Raw genomic sequence first — 17,461 nt, forward strand, 5'->3', positions numbered from 1 at the left:
CCGGTTACCATTTTTTGTGCTAAGCTAATAGCCAACACAGACTGGTATTTCTGAGGTGAAGGCTGTGAGGGGGGAAACGGTGGTTGGAGAGCTGAAGGCAGCAGGTTGGTGGTTGACTTGATCGAGGAGCACAGGAGAAATCAGGTGAGTAGCAGGTGAAACACAAAGAAACAATAACTTGAGCAGAGGAACAAACTTGCTGTCTTTAACATTTGTATAGGTAGAGAGAACGATATGTCTATAAATGACTTGAGAATCGGGTTGGATATTTACTGCAAGCTGATGACATGATAAGAAGCTGATGAGCGGGCTGATGCAGTTAGGAGGTGGTGATGGTGGAGCAAGTGAGGAGCACAGAGGATAGCCACACACAGGGACAAGATTAGACCAACAACAGAGAGAGACAACAGGAAACACAAGGGAAGCCAACACTGGAGAAACACTTGGAAAAGGGGCAAAGGGTCAAGGCCGAGGCCATGTCAAAACAAGCTGCATACTGTAGCCTCATATTCGCGAGAAGTGTGATTTTGAAGTATTCCTTTATTTAAAAATGAATAACAAATTAGATGCTACTTACATAAGGCTTATTTTTCCTTCAGATGTCCAAACACAAACTAAAAGTTTAGTGTGTATTGCATGTTAATCAATCTATTACTAGTTTGCCAAAACGACTGCTAAAGTCATAGACAGGTTATAGCAGAGCAAATCTGTGTCAAAGGTTACAAATAAATAACATTGATTTTCCCAAATGGTTTCTTCCCCTTTCCCCCCATCCACCCATCTACCATCTCTACTTCCCTCCTTTGCTGAGAACCAGCTGCTGCCCCACACCTCCATCTGAACGAGGGATGATCCCCAGAGAGGAAAAGAGGGGATGGAGGTAGACAAGAGGTGGAGAAAGAAAAATGCGGGCAGGATGGCGGGAGCGAGCGGATGGGTGTGACTAGACACTTGGGGTCAGAGGTCAAGCCTGCATGTGGCGGGATGTTTTGTATTGAATCCCTCTCCGCCGTCACAACCTCTGTGTCACAGCACACGCTTATCACTTGGTTTGAGCTCGCTGGACCCACTCACAAATCTCTAATGGTCCCAGGAGGTCTCTGTCACAAACACACTCCTAACTGCCTTAGGGGGTCCCAGTCCAGCAGACCCCCATCCACACTCATTATGGGGTTTAACCACAGACATATGATATAGGTTTGGGGTTTAACAGCAGAGTCGGGGTCAGAGCTCAAGGGAGAGAAACCTCCCAACCCCGACCTCCACCCTCGACGCACACAGGCCAACAGGCCCATGGAGAGAGATAAGACATAATCACTCTATTCAATCATCCTCTCTTTCTCCAAATGCCAGCCACCACAAACATTACCCTGTAGCTCCCTTTTCTTCTATCCCTTTAAAAAAGAAAAAAAGTTATGCCTCAATCACATTTTTTGCAAATAAAGTAAACGTTGCATTGCTTCGGTACAATGTGTTGGCACTTGTTGTGATTTCAAAAACCTTGTAAATCAGGATGTTACCAGCAGTTCTGGGAGAGTTGGAGAAAGAAAAAAAAAATCACTACAGTCCAGGTACTTATCTTAAAGCTCTGCTTTACTTTGTTTCAGCATCAGCATACATCGAAAAAGGGCACAAAGAAAACACAAAGGAAACTCTCAAAAAGGGGTCCCCCGGCCTACTGACAAAGAGGTTGTGTGGATAAATCAATAGCTTTAAATACAGCTGGATGAAAGCACGAGTTCTAGCAAGGGAACATTTACACAGTCTTTTCAAGCTACCAACATCAATCTTTCTATTACATTTTAAAATGTACAATAACTCTACAAAATATGAATTAAGCTAGAGTTAATCTTTGGCTGGTATTAAACAAAATACAAAAAGAAAAAGCCTTACAGAACCACCAAACAATCGAAGAGAACAATGATTAGAAATCAAAGAAACATGAAAATAAATTCTTTAAATAATATAATTAATCAATAATCATAAATCACCCAAAGTGAATCCTAACATTAGCTGAATTACACATCAAATAACCACCTCCAAATATTTAACTAAAGGATAAATAAAGGAGTATTTTCACCTGATTGTTGAAGGAGTGACTAACACTCCCACATTCATTGGCACTATTTATTCCATCTGTTGAGAGCTTCATGTGTGTGACATCTAAAAATTACACGGTTGAAGATCTAAATGTTGTAGAATAAAGTCACTTTCAGTGGGTTGCAATGATTTCCTTCACAGCATTCATACCTGCAAACATCACATGGCATGACACGATATGGCCTAAGTGCTGACCTAAGCCACAATAGGAAAAAAAAGAAGACACAAGCAGGTCAAAGGGATTCTTGATATCACAGAAATTAACAGCCATTAAAGATATCCTTTAAACAGTGAATAAACCATTTATTTACAGTGGCAACCTATCAGAGGGGCTTTTTCCTTTCCAAACAAGTTTCATGACTGTAGATTGAAGCTTGCTCCAATAATCCGATGGAAGAAGGACAATAGAGCTAATGAAAGTGATCATGACAGATGTTTAGCAGATGTAGACGAGCAGACTGGGGCCTGTTAATCTCGAAACCTGAAATACTTCCTTCACTGATGGACAGAAGACATATGCTGTGTCCGAAACCGCATACTAACGTACTGCCTACTACATACTCAAACAGTATGTACTGCATACTGCCTACTACCCTGACTATTAGGATGCTGTTGGCATCATACTCAGAGCCGTCTTCTCCGTATCACGTGACTTAATCGTTTACGTATGTCGGGTCTGATCTCCGGTCCATCTCCGCCATAGTAGAAGCTGAATAGCCGCAATGCTCCCGTCTCATACTCAAATATCCGGGCCGATCTAGTATACATCCGGGCATTTCTCGCATACACAAAATTGCAAACTATGAGATGGGAACGCATGACATACTCAATTTTACCACACGGTTAGTATGATTAGTATGAGTAGTATGATAGTATGCAGTTTCGGACACACCGATAGAGACTGAGCATGGTTTTCTAAGAATAGTAAAGCATCGTCAGCATATATAGACGACTGAGATCATACTGGATTGGCGATTTAATTGAGCAAGTAGCTCCAAGGGGAGAACAAACAGCCCAGGAGAAATAGCGTAACAGGAGAAAACATGTTGATAGCGAGCCTGACAGGTGGATTTTGATATCTTTGGACAGATGAGTAAGGCTAGATGCTGCTTAAGTCTGGCGCCTGAGACTGATTTCAACCTTCTCATCAAACACGAGGAAAGAGAGTGAATGAGTATTTCCCATAGTGGTGAACTATTCCTTTTCTTTTTATCATTCTTGTCCGGCCTCTTTTCCAGCAGTCTCTGCCTCATTCAGGACATCCTGTCTCTTTAAATGTCCCACTGCTCTGCTAAAATCACCCCCTCCCAACACTAAATCAGTACACTCGTCACCCATATCTCACCCCCCAACCTCATCGTTCTCCTGTTTCCTTCATGTTACCTCCCACACTGCTCTTCATCCTGATGATCTGGGACAGTCGATGCAGAGTGTGTGGCACGAGCTGCTCTGAAGCAACATGGAACCCCCCCCACCCCCCCGTGGCCTCTCAGCTGTGCGCACAGAGCCACTTCACTAAATCATGAATAATGGATCGTATGAAAATGAATAATAAAAGGAAGACAATAAACAGAGCTGGAAGTAGTGCAGCTAGGAATAAGTAGCAAAAGATGAATCACTCCAGAGGATGTCACTGTTACGGGATGTCAGCATGTTTGTCAACCAATTCACCTTCAAGTTAAGGAAAAATATATAATGATTTCAATCTCTGTGGTTTTATATCCTTCACTACTTCTCACTTGTACGAGGCAATCTGTTCTCAGCCTGATCAGCAATCCTATCATTCTCAAATTGTGGAAGTGTTTGCATTTCAAGCACAGCATACATTTTCTATATTCTGACTCTGAAGGCCTTGCCATTTCTGCACCTAGATAGAAGCGCAAAGAACAGTATGGGATATTTACAAAAACATTTTATCAAGGACGCATTACTGCTGCTCATGGACAAATGACAACCTACACAACGCTTGCTTCTCAAGTTGACTTTGGAGGCTGGGATGTAACAGACACTGGCTGATGTCTCCTTCAACAACCTTGTTGTCAACAATCTCCGGCCTACCAATCTTATTACATTTAACCATGCCGACTTCTGCATGCCAGAAGACTTGGAAAATAGTGAGAAGGGGAACTAAATTTGGTAATTAACTTTACAAGACCACAAATGAGACGAGAATTAGGTTGGAAAATGGAGAAATACCACCTGGGAAGAGTGTTTCAGGGGGCTGCGCCACAATATACACTCAATATATCAACACAAAATATCTTGTACAAAACTTTATAACCAAAATCACTGATTTCACTGAGAAAAATTTCAGGGAAAATTCCATTTGCTATCCTCAGGCTGCCCCAACTACTAGTGATTTATGGAGCTTTACTAAAGTAAAAGTTGCTGCTAAGTGAAGCTGCTCCTAGCTAGTTAGCTCAATTAGCAATAAAGCTAAGAGTCTTTTTCACAATTTATCTCATATCCTACTTTATTTAATGTCACTTTTGATCATTTCACTTTATATTTACTTTTGTTATGACAGTGGGGTTGTCAGTAGTCACTGACCATTCCCTTTAAGTCTTTACTCACTGGGTCGCGGACGTGTGCTTGAAAAAAGTCTATGCTGCGCTTCTATTTTGAAGGACATGGGTTTCCTATGACGTGCATGCAGTAGTAGTGTAGCTTATACACACACCATGTATCAACTGATTGGGTAATCCCAGCTACATTTACATTCTTGAAACTTAGTGAGCCCTACAGTTGTTGCATTTATGTTACAAAAAAAGGTTAATTTAATGAATTGAAGAGGGAATCATTTTAGTTGACCATTATATTGTGTTTTGTGAAGCTGACACTGATGTACCATTTCAGGTCCAAATTGCACCATTTTTTATTAAATACATTTCAGAAATTTAGGTCGCGATTTGTCATTCAGGAGGTGGTGGTGGGTCCTGAGGATAGACCAGTTAAGAACCACTGCTCTGGACAGGTAGTCTTTAACCATTTACACATTTACAGTGTAAATGATTATGTTAACTTCACAAACATGATAGTCCAACATGCTAATGTGTGAAACTAGTGAGCGAGGAAAAGTTTTATGGCCAAGCTGCCAAATGTAACAGAAACAGTGATACACACAGATCTGTGGTTGCTGAAACCCATTCAATAGTATCCACTAATTTCACTAAGGCCGTCTATGCTCCTCAAGTAAGCTTCTATGATGCGTTTCATCAGGGGGTGGTTTGATATGAAGCGTTGACGTTGAAACATGTTGAAGGAGATGAACTCTGGTAGGTGTAATCTAACTGAATAAACAACCTCAGGTTCCTTTGTTATTCACTTTTGGCTTTCTGTGGGTCACCTGATTATAAACCAGGATATGAAGGCATTCCTTTGGAGCATTCCTGGTTCTCCTCCAAGGGTTAAGAGACTCTGTGTATATTAGTGTGTGTGTTTGTTGAACGCCACCACAAGACTGGCTGGGTGTATTATCATTTTTTTCTAACTCAGTGTCTCTGCATGTCCTGCCATCTTAACGTGACATGACAGTGCAATGTAAACATATAAAACATGAGATGTGAAGTCTTGTCATGCAGAGTTTCTGTGATGTGTGATTGTGCTGGTTGGCTGAACATTTATTTATGGAATACTTTAAAGCATGTCAACAGACCTGAGTTTGGAGGGATTTAATGTAGAAATACAGACGTGCCCTACCCTGCAGCAATGTTTACTTTCAACTGCCAGAACTGTACAGCACCATCCATCAACTCTCTTTCTCTTTCTCGCTCTCCACATTGTTGTGTTTGAGAATGAGTCAACCTTATTGTTTTAACTGTGACCTGGTGCTTGACGCAGAACAATTGGCACCTGGGTTCCCATTTAAATTTCCCCTAAAGTAGCTTTATTTTTGACAAACAAGTTTTGCTTGTTCCTGAACATCATTGTTGCTGACTAATGCAAACACCAAGTGCCTTCTGAAGCGATTGCACTGCTGCAGACAATTTAACAATATTGAGGAGATACTGAGAGTTTTGGTACGCTCCTGTCAACTCAATCGTTTGGTTTGAGGTCATAAAACAGGTCTTTTTCTAGTCTTAATGTTCAGACAAAATGAAATGAGTTTTTAGGAGAGGCTCATGCAAATAGGGTTAGGTTCAACCCGTAAACGCTCTCTCTTTAGCATTGGGTTAGCATTGACAGCAAACTGGGTTGATAGAAAACATGACAGGGCCTCCGTGGTGGCCCGAGCCACTGCACACAGAAGGGCTGCTGTCACCATTAATTGCAAATGTTGGACTTTCCCTGGCTGTTAGGACACAGCGTTATTGTGAACTGATCAGGGTTTGAAGTAGGGAGAAGGGAAATGCATTGATAATGCACTGATAGTGGCTAGTTCATATTACTAACCCAACCAATTTACAGCTTAAAACACCACAAACAGCGCTGACAACTGAACACAAAAGAGCAGCTGTGGCCACAAGCTGCTTCTGTTGCTGCTCCATTGTTTGTTTTTCTTATTGTAAATTATCACCATAAGCCGGATTAAAAGAAATGGACGACAAATTACAGGCTAAAACACCAATTTGTTTCTAAATTTGGTCACCAAGTCCGGACAGAGCAGCTTTAATGTAACATCCCATTTATTCTACAAGTCTCTAGAACTCTACTCCAGGTATAGACTGCCGTTCTTTCAAAAACTATTTACTTTTTAGTATTTTTGATGATTGTTGATTGAGAGCACTGTCGAATGTCAGACCAAACTTTTAAACATACTGATATCATTCAGTGACCAATCCTGGGTCCTCCAGTCCACATGTGGTCCCGTCCTTCAGCAAGATACTGAATCCCAATAGTACCATTGGTGAGTAAATGTGTGAAACCTAGAAAGGTGCAACATGAGTGCACTTACCATTTACAGCATATTCAGCTTTGTCGGCATTCAGACCAAACAGCGCTTTCCTAAAAGGCTGTGTTGTTTTGGTATAAATGAGACAATGAAAGAAGAGCAAGGAGGTCCAGTTCCAGTAACAAGTCCTGTAGATGGTGTGGTCCTTAATAGTGAAATTTTGAGTCGGATGAACAAGGTTTTACACTATAGGAAGGGTTAGCAATCTTATTTAATAGGATCATTTTAGATGTTTATTCAGTCATTTGTGTCTATCTGTTGCCTTAAGAAGAAAAGTACTTAGACCAGTTACATAGATTAGGAGCTGATTCATTCCTATCACGTTCTCTCCAGGCCCCGGTCACTTAACAAATTAGAGAGAGGTGACAGAGGAGAACACAGTTTTGTAGATTAATTGGTATTAAGTTAATTAGGGCGTAGCTGGGAACCCCATTGGGTCAGGATCCTGGTATTGTGTCCACAGGTGATCCATCATGGGAACAGAACCCTTGCTGAAGGACAGAGGAAGGCTCACAGCTTTCAGGGCATTGACAAAACCGACCCTTCACTGCCATGGTAACCGACCAACACCACAGAGCCGAAAACAACCCCACAGGAATACCAACAGAGCACACTGAAACAGTGACAAACAACTAGTTTGGAATCTGACTAAATCATAAGTGTTCAACTTCAGTTTGTGAGGCGTCAGTTATTTCATTACATTGTGTTACAATAAACAATGTCTATCAATGAGTATTTAAGTATAATGTGAATGTTCCGTATCTTTTACCTGACTGACTTTTTTAGAGGCTAAGGAAATGACTTGTATGGGAGAAAATAGGTAATATGTCTACTTGGCATTCCATTAACCTTGTTAACCTTGTGTTTGTCAGTATCACAATTGGTGCACTAAATTAAATTGATCTGATTGAGACCCAGTTATTAGGGTACAACCTTTTACAGACAAACCAACAAATGACAAATTGGTCTGTTGGTTTGTGAACAAAAAAATTGAATGACAATTGAATGGTCCCATTTTGGGCCTGTGAAGTTTACGTTATGGTGTGTTGAGTCTGAAAATAATGTAAAGTTCTCCACTGACATCACCAACACGTGAAATGTTGGAATATCCTTTGGAGAATGAAACGCATCTTGTTCTGTGTGTTTCAACACTGGAGGTTAACAACTTACTGTGACAGTGCTAAGAGACAAATTTAAGATGATGATGATGATAATTGCAGAAGCCTCTTGTAGCCAAGAACGGGTCTGAGTGAAACTGATTGGTTCACTTCCACCTAGAGAGTAGACTATCAGAGGTAATTGGACACACTGTCAAACTTAGGTCAATTAACTTATATAGCATTTTTCTAGTCTTGAGACCACTCAAAGCTCCTTTACACTACATGTTACATTCACCCTTTAACACACATACTCTGATGGCAGAGGCTGCTACGTAAAGTAGTCTGAAAGAGCTTAGGAACAATTCACAAACAGTCATTCACCGATGGCTACACCAATTTGGGGTTCAGTGTCTTGCCCAAGGACACTTCGACATGTAGACTGCAGCACCCGGGGATCAAACCACCAAAATTCCAATTGAGAAACAACCCAAAACTGTGTTAGGTAAACTGTGTACGTTTTGCACATAGATACAGAAAATTCTGATTTGATGTGTTTCATTTTGCATGTATATTCATCGGCTGTTCTTGTACTTTAATTAAGGCAGGTTATTTGGATATGCTTACTCAAAACTTAAAATGTTAACATTATAAATCATCAGATAACTGATTACCAATTACACTAACCTGGTTCTTCTGTGTATGGAAATGTGGTCTCAAATTACAACCCGATTAATGCCACTGATGCAGTTGTCTTGTGTGCATATAAACATTGTCAATAGTGTTGTTCTTCTTTATCATGAGACACAACATTTAAAACCCTACTTTTCTTGATGAGGAGAAAAACCAAAACAGAAACCTGAGGGTGGGAGATCTTTTCCAGTGGAAGCAGGAAAGTGCCAAGCCTAAATAACAAACGGTTATCTCACCTCTCCAGACCTCTGCTTTAGAAACCTATCAGAGGAGGAACTGAGGGGCGGAATGATGGGGAGAGAGAAGTGAGTGAAAGGAAAACAAAGAGGGGAACTCTGTGCTGATTAGGCACTTTATCCAGGTCAGCATCAGAAAGACAAACAGTGGAAGTCTTTCATCGGGTGAATGGACATATCGAAAATGACTTCATAATAACGATGTGTGCCAGAGTGTTTCTGAACAACCTGCTGAAGAACAGGATTTGTAATCTGGACTGCTGCCCATTGTGTCAAAATGAAACTTCCAGAGATGTTTTTCAATCCCTGATGAGCTTTCCATCGTCCGCTAATGAAAGCTTGTGTAAGTGTGCTGCAAAGTGGAATCCAATGTCTTGAGTAACCTCAGATTCAGGAGTAGCAATGTGGTTCCTGTCTCCAACATGGAAAGAGTTTACCCATGCAAGGATACTGAAGGGGTCAAGGAATTTCGCTATCCAGTCTATATGTGTCTTGAGTACTTCAGGATGGTTTATGACCCTCTTCTTTTGGGTATCTTGAAGAGGGTAGTGCAGAAGAAGTGAGTGCCAGGGCTTACTATAAGCCATTTGGTTTGTGTACAACCGGAGTAAGAGGTGTGTCTGCATTTTTGGCAGGAGGTCAAGTGCACTCTGTGCCCTTTGGGCTTACTGCAGATTCAGTTTCATCGACACAATCTCAGCTGTAGCTTGTATCTTTTCTTTTTGTGGAGGGTTCTGCTGTCATCATCTAACCGTGACCTCGAGTGCACAATGGAAAGCTTGGTAGCTGACTGTTTTAGCAGCAGAAATATGAGGGTCAGCACCTCCAAGTCCGAGGGTATGGTACTCTGGACTCTGCTGGAATGCTGGTTGGGAGTAAGTCAATACCCTGAGTTAAGGAGCTCAAGTATCTTGGGTCCTCTTTGCACGTATCCCGTTGCTTTGTGGATCTACCTCCCAAACGCCCAGGAATGGGAGGGAACACAAGCCGAACAAAAACCCAACAAAGAAATGGAGTTCTGAGTTCAGTGCATGTGTTGGTAGCTTACTTACAGCTAATGTCTCTTGGTTCATTGACTGTTTGCATGAATAAACACAAATGGTTCACTGGATAAATTTGCGCCAATGATGTAAGGCGAAAATTCACATTGCTGTTTCAACCCACAGATTTTGGGTCAGGAGCTCAGATGCCCAAAGGGAGCTTGGAGTAGCGTCTCTTTTGATGAATAAAATCCATTAGGGCATTTCATGAGGATACAAAGTGGATGGATGCCTTAATGTAGAGGTATTATGAGCATATCCAACACTGAGAACATCCTCCAGTTCTCCAGAAGGTTAAGGGATAAAACGAGAAGGACTTATGGGCAAGTGGATGGCTAGTCTCTTTCATTCTTTGTCATTCATCTTTGTTCTTGTTTAGGAGGTGTCAATAAAGGGGTGAGAACTGAGGGCCCAGAAAAATAACAAAAATCAGTAGAGCAGAATATGGCAGGAGCGATTTGGACGAGGAATGATGAGGAAGAGAGGAGAAGAGGAGGAGGAGCATCATCATTAGCATGGGAGTATGACCCAGTTACGCACAATGCCTCAAGGGCGGGAAGGCAAAGGGGGCCGACAATCGTGCAAACTCACGTGCCGAGACACACACATGCGTTTGTCATTTTCTGCCAAGACCCAGACAAGTTCTACAGCAAAGGGCAAGGCGAAATACAAGCCTGGGCATGCTGAGGTTAGGTGGTGACAGGCACAAGTATGAGGCTTGTACATACACAGATCACAGGGCCAAGCAGTGACAGAAAGATCTGAGGCTACACACCATCAGATTGGCTTTTTCGCTTTCTGTGACCTACATTTAGAGGAATTAACAGTTTGTTCCTGCATTCTCGTGACTGACAAGCAGACACTCAGCCTTGCCGACCTCTCTTTCTCTGCCCTGCGGTTTCCCCTCAGCTGAGTAAGCTGTAGCATGGTTATGTATGCTGTATGTGAAGAGATGAAAGGGAAAGTTGAGAGTAAAAACTTGCAAAGCACAGTGGAATCACAAGAAACGAATCATCCTCTGAAACATTCCTGCAGGGTGAACTAGATTGAATTCTTTAAAAAGATGTGACCGAGCGTTCATCTAGACAAATTGAGATGATGAGAATGACTAAGCACTCTCTCTGTCACTTCTCTCCCATCAATTCCAAGAGGCATCAGTGTCAGTTGCAGCAAGTGGAGGGTCGAATCTCTCTTTTGACAGGATGTCAGATGGGAAACATGTTCGAGAGGGCTTCAGAGAGATCCGCCATGTGTGTGCATGTCGTTTGGTTAACATGCCAGATTGACTCCAAGCTGACAGGACGGCTTTGCTCCCCTCAATCCTCATTTCTGCTGTTTTATTGTTAAAAAAATGGACAATGGGTGAGCACTGAACAAAGGGTAGAGGAGAGATGACGGATGGCAAACGTTTACTCAAAAGAGATGGCGAAACATCTCCAACTCTCATGGGACAGGAGGGGCAGCTGGGGGTCAAAGTGGGGTGAGACCCTGCAGGGAATGAAGGACAAAGTGTGTGTGGAGGAGGGAAGAAAAGGGGGTAGATTTGGGATTGTTTGCACCGTCACGGTCCTCAACTAATTTCCATAAATGAATCAGGGACACGTGCCTGACTGTGTTTGTATTGTACTGGCAGCTGCTGTCTTGTTTGACAAACGCAGTGTCAGCGAGGGAGTAAGTTCAACACATTTATTTCTGTCTGGAGGGTTCAAGCTTGACTTTCAATCGTTTAATCATCTGTGAGGTCGCTTTGGATGTATTTCTGGAAAATCTGCTGCACGGCACTCATGTTTGTGTTTCTCCGCTTCAGATGCTTTTCCAGAACATGAAAAGTGAAACCCAACCGTTCGTGCAGAAAGTGGCTTGTTAATGATATTGACAGGCAACGGCTCTCAGAAGTAGTTGGACGCTTGCTAACTCATCTGTGTTAACCATTAAATCCATGCAGACAAACAGGACAGACAAGAGCTTCAAGGAAATTTTTTCATTTGGAGTATCACTGACCTAAAGAGAGCACCATTGTAGTCTGAAGCATCCAATAAAAAAGTTACATTGATATATAATTACGTGTATTTCCATGTATTTTCATATAAATGGGTATACTGCTAATACCAGGTAGACTGTAAGACCAAAAGAACCAGAATCAAAGAGAAGTCATTTGTGCTGTTTCTAGTTCTGTTATGGTAAAGCAGTGTTGAAACACACAACCTACATTCTGATAAACACTCTGAATGCTTCAGGACAAAAAAATGCAAATGTACCACCGCGGTAAAACATGGCCTGCACCAGTTCCATAAAGATAAATGCTTGGCTTTGTGTCAATTTCATTTTCAAATATGTTGCATCCAAGAAGATTCTTGTTCTGCTGCTGCCTCAAACGTCTGGTGCTGCTGCTATCTAGTGGGCAAGCTGTGTATGACCATTGCAATAAGGCAATATACCCCGAGTAGAGGGGTCTGCTCATGTTTCCTCATCTGCAAGAGAAGTATCTATCTAGTTTTCAGATTTTTAAGCAATATCACATGAGAGGGCGTGATGTAGTGAAAATCGGCACTGCTGTGATTCGGTTGTAGGCACGAGGTCGCAGTTATGCAAGCGCAGTGATAAATAGTAGTAAAGAGTAACAATCAACAACAGATCATTTTTTGCTCCTCCAACTCAACTACTGTCTACAGGTTACCACAGAGCAGCTACTTTGTATGATGTACATTTATCTTTGTTTTAATTTGTCATCAACCAGTAAAATAAGACTCCGCTGTGTGATTCAGAGGTGCCAGTTTGATTAATGTAGACTTACACAGTCTGCTGTAATGTTAATTTAAGTGTATTCAGAACACCTGACTGAGGCGGAGTGATACACACAGTGAAAAGTCCCAGTGATGTTGTTCTCCACATCAGTACTCATGGAATGCCTCTCGTCCAATCAGATTACTTGGTCGGAATCAATCTCGGCTCCCATCGGCTATAGTCTGAGACGATAGAGCGTCTGGGGACACCGGTGAACGTGCTGGGCGGTGAGCGATAAACGACTTCCCGTCAAGACTTCCTTTTTTGCGTGCTGCATTGTTACAGAAAGAGAAAACGTTTTCTTGTGATTTACTTGTTATTAACGGGTCTTACCTTTGCCGACATTTCAACATCATGATGCAGATTTGTAAGAAGTAAATATTCAAGCTTTGTCAGGTCTGTCCTCAAGAGGAGAAGAAAACTTTTAAAATGCTTGTTGAGCACGCTGGTTGAATGGAGGTCGGAACGATCTGATGCATTCAAGAAAGTCGGGAAATCTGAACGCTAAATGGCTTTCGTGAGACAGCGTGAATGGAATTAATCTCAAGTTAAATTTTAGATCAAGAAGAGGATTGTTAGCTGAACTTACTGCAGATGTCTGTTTATAGAGATTAATAAGAAGCTAAATCGTCGTCAGATGACACTGATGGGAGCTGGGACGTCATGATGGTGGATTACGTTCCGCCTGCTTTTGCTCTCCTCACGGACTGTTTTTCCTGCATACGCCGCAGCCTGCTGATACGGGATTGGTCAATATTACTCAGACCACAAGTGTAGTTCAAACGGAAACCAGAACACCTGCCTTCCCTGAAAAACAACTCTTACCTGTTTGTCTGCCTCTGCTTCACTCTCCCTCCTTTTGCATCGATCATGGGTATTTCCTGCATGACATTCACATGTTCAGATTTGGCAGTATTGGTAGTTCTACAATTTTATCATGTCAGATTTTAGCAAAATACTTTATATTCATGTTGAATGTATCTACTATTTAACAGTGACGTATGACGTTATAGAAAATTCATATTCATGTCCAACACTGTAAACAAAGCATATGTTGTCATTCTTTATTGCTATATTTAAATGATTTACTGTGGACAGCTGCTCCATAGCTAATGCTAAATTAGCCTAGCTTGCTTAGCTATTTGGCAAGCTTTAATTACAGGCAGGAAATCTTAACGTTAGTTAGCAAACTATCAAACAACACTTCAAAAAGTTAACTTGAAAACATAGTAGCTCATTTACTTCAATCACAATTCAAAGCTTACTTGGTTTAGAGACTTTGAGAAAAAAAATGTGGTGATATCAGATCTCTCATCCTTTTCACTTCTGGCTCCTCGAGGTTATCAACCATGGTGCTTCTTCTTCTCTCTATTTCATGGCAGATAGCAAGAATTGCCTTTGGGGTTGCATACTGCCACCACTTGCTTAATCAGAGGCATTGTTGCTTGTGTGGACACATTTTAGCAGTTTGTCCGAATAAAGGCCCTCTGCTACTTTCATGGTTGTACTGAGGGGAAAATGCACATGTTCTCACTACAAGAGGGGAAATGCCAGCTAGCTAAAGAAAGTACAATATGTGCATAGCAAAACCATAGATTGTGTGCCAATTCAGGGGCTGCATCCTTCGAAGGACATATTTAAAGGCCGATTGCGTCACAGTGTCTGTCACGTTTATTAAAAAAAGTAATAAGTCCAACAACACAACGTTTGACACAGTTTTTCACAAAGATAGACGATGATCTGGCACAGAGACAGGGGAAGACAAAGACTGAATACGCTGGGGAGGTGACATAATCAGACACAGGTGAGACAATCAAGGGGCAGGTGAAAACAATAACGGCAGGGCACAGAATAAAACAAGCGGGAAAACGCACAAAGGCAGGAAGTAGTACATCATAACAGTAGTAAATAACAAAATAAAACAGGAAATAATATGAACAACGAAATACAAATGAAGTACATTACTGAACAAGACTAACTCATGACAGCAGCGCCTTGAAGGCTGTCCCATTTCAAAGGCTCCTTCAGATAAGTCCTCCTTTTCACAGACCAAGAAAGATCCATCGGGTGCATCCTTTGTGGCCCAACATATCCAGAGTTTCATTGCACACCAATTCAAAAGAGATGGCGGACTCTCAAGACTGATTTCAGCTCAGTCGAATAATCGAAAGGGGCCTTGAAACTTCATATATAATAGGATAAGTTACGTGACGTTAGTTATGTTAGCAGGTTGGCCAGCTAGCTAGGCTACCTGTTGCTAGGTGCTAGGCACTTTGTGACTCAAGGGTAAAGGCGGGAAGAGCTGGGGACGCACACAGGAAACCCTCCGTAGATCAGACCGTCTCATTCCAGTTTGGCCTTGGCAGTCTACACAGGCTACGAAACCTGTGTACTTCGGATGCAGCCCCTAAATTGAGACACAGCTTTCATTTGGGTTAGGGCTAGTGGCTTTCAAACTACTGTTTCTAAACTTCAAGCTTGTCATTTTGGTTGTTGCCATCTAGTCAGCTAGAGAGAAGGGTTGCAGTAATATAGTCTATGACCATAGCTAATTAGTTAGTTGTCAAATTAGCTTGTTAACAAGCTAAGCTAACAAACCAGGTTAGCAATAACATATAATGAAACACTACTGGAATTTCACTCTTTGAAAAAAAAACAACTACACAACATACTTCTTTCTTTTATGGCCTGTTTTCTGCAGAATGCACAGCAGGCCATGTTTTTATCTGATTCATGCATGAAAAAGCACCTGAACACCTGAACAATCAGCACTGGCGCCCCCCAGGGGTGTGTGCTCTCCCCACTGCTCTTCTTCCTCTACACCAATGACTGCACCTCAGGGGACCCCTCTGTGAAACTCCTTAAGATTTCAGACAATATAAAGGTCATCGGCCTCATCCGGGACGGTGACGAGTCTGCTTACAGACGTGAGGTGGATCAGCTGGTCCTCTGGTGCGGTCAGAACAACCTGGAGCTCAACCTGCTCAAGACAGTGGAGACGACAGTGGACTTCAGGAGAAGCCCCCCTACACTACCCCCCTTACCATACTCAACAGCACCGTGTCTACTGTGGACACCATCAGGCTTCTGGGATCCACTATCTCCAACTATATCAGGAAAAAGGCCCAGCAGGGGCGCTGGTTTGGCTCGGCTGGTGGAGCGGGCACCCCACGTATGGAGGCTGCAGTCCTCGTTGCACTGATTGCAGGTTCTACTCTCGGTCTGCCAATCGTTTGGTGCATGTCATCCCCCACTCTCTACTCTCCACATGTCTATCTTCAGCTGTCCTATCAATTAAAGGCGAAAATCCCCAAAAATAATCCAAAAAAAAGAAAAAAGAAAAAGGCCTAGCAGAGGATGTACTTCCTGAATCAGCTCAGGAAGTACATCCTGCCTCAGGAGCTGCTGATCATGTTTTACACTGCCATCATTCAGTCTGTTCTGTGCACTTCCATCACTGTTTGGTTCGGATCTGCCACCAAACAGGACAGAAACAGACTGCAACGGACAATCAGGGCTGCAGAAAAAATCATCAGGGCCCTCCATCCAGGACCTGTTCCGGTCCAGGGTCAGGAAGCGGGCAGGTGACATGACTGCAGACCCCTCACACCCCAGACATAAACTGTTTAAACTTTTCCCCTCCGGTAAACGTTACAGAACACTGTACACCAAAACAACCAGACACAAAAACAGTTTCCTCCCACAGGCTGTCTGATGAACACTTAACAGTCACAGAGCGTCAGAACAATCAGTGTGGAAAAACCCTGTCTCCTGTATATAAGACCAAGAATTTATTGGTCATCTCATCGTATGGACACACTTTTTATTCATGTAAATATCATCCGGCATGAATCGACGCACACTGTTTTTTTTTACTGTAAATACTGGAAACTATTTGATATTAATGAATATTTAATGTTTATTGTAGGCTTGTACATTAGTTTAATTTTTAATATTTAGTGTTTAAGTGTACATAGAGAGCAAGGTTAAACTGGAGTCAAACTCCTTGTATGTGTACATACCTGGCCAATAAAGCTGATTCTGATTGATATATCTTAAGTAGGTGAGTTATATATACAAACTCACACCCAGTAAAGTTGTCATGAATGAGAAAATGAGCTTTAGGTCAGTCGAGGTTGCTGACACAGAGTAGCGCCTAGTAAATGTACTAAGTTACTCTCAGTAAAACAATACAGTACAAATGTTACAGGGCACGATCAGCTTCCAAAAATAGTAAAGATTTATTGGTGGAATAATCGTTTCTAGTCACTCTGAGTGCACTTTGGCCTGCTGGTGTTGGTGGAGGGAAAACAGGTGAATATGCAAACAGTGAATTCAGGCAGGGTTAGTGAGCAATGGCACGTATTCTCAGTGTTATCTAACCCAACATTAGGTGTGAACAATGACAACAGAGCACCTGACCTGGCTGCTTTTAACCAAGCCACAGCTGTGCTCTTCCGCATTCTCTGCTACTTAACGACTGGAGCACACTTTAGTTCTTTTGATATCTATTAAACTCACAGAACACATAATTATAGAGTCATTGAACATTTGTTTGAGCTTTGTTTTGAGTTTATTAAGTTTAGAAAAGTAGTTTAATTACTTTGAAGCAACTAAAAA

Source organism: Semicossyphus pulcher, unplaced genomic scaffold, assembly GCF_022749685.1.
Source record: "Semicossyphus pulcher isolate SPU_LCO1_2020_fin unplaced genomic scaffold, fSemPul1.0.p SCAF_13, whole genome shotgun sequence".
Lineage (NCBI taxonomy): Eukaryota > Metazoa > Chordata > Actinopteri > Labriformes > Labridae > Semicossyphus > Semicossyphus pulcher.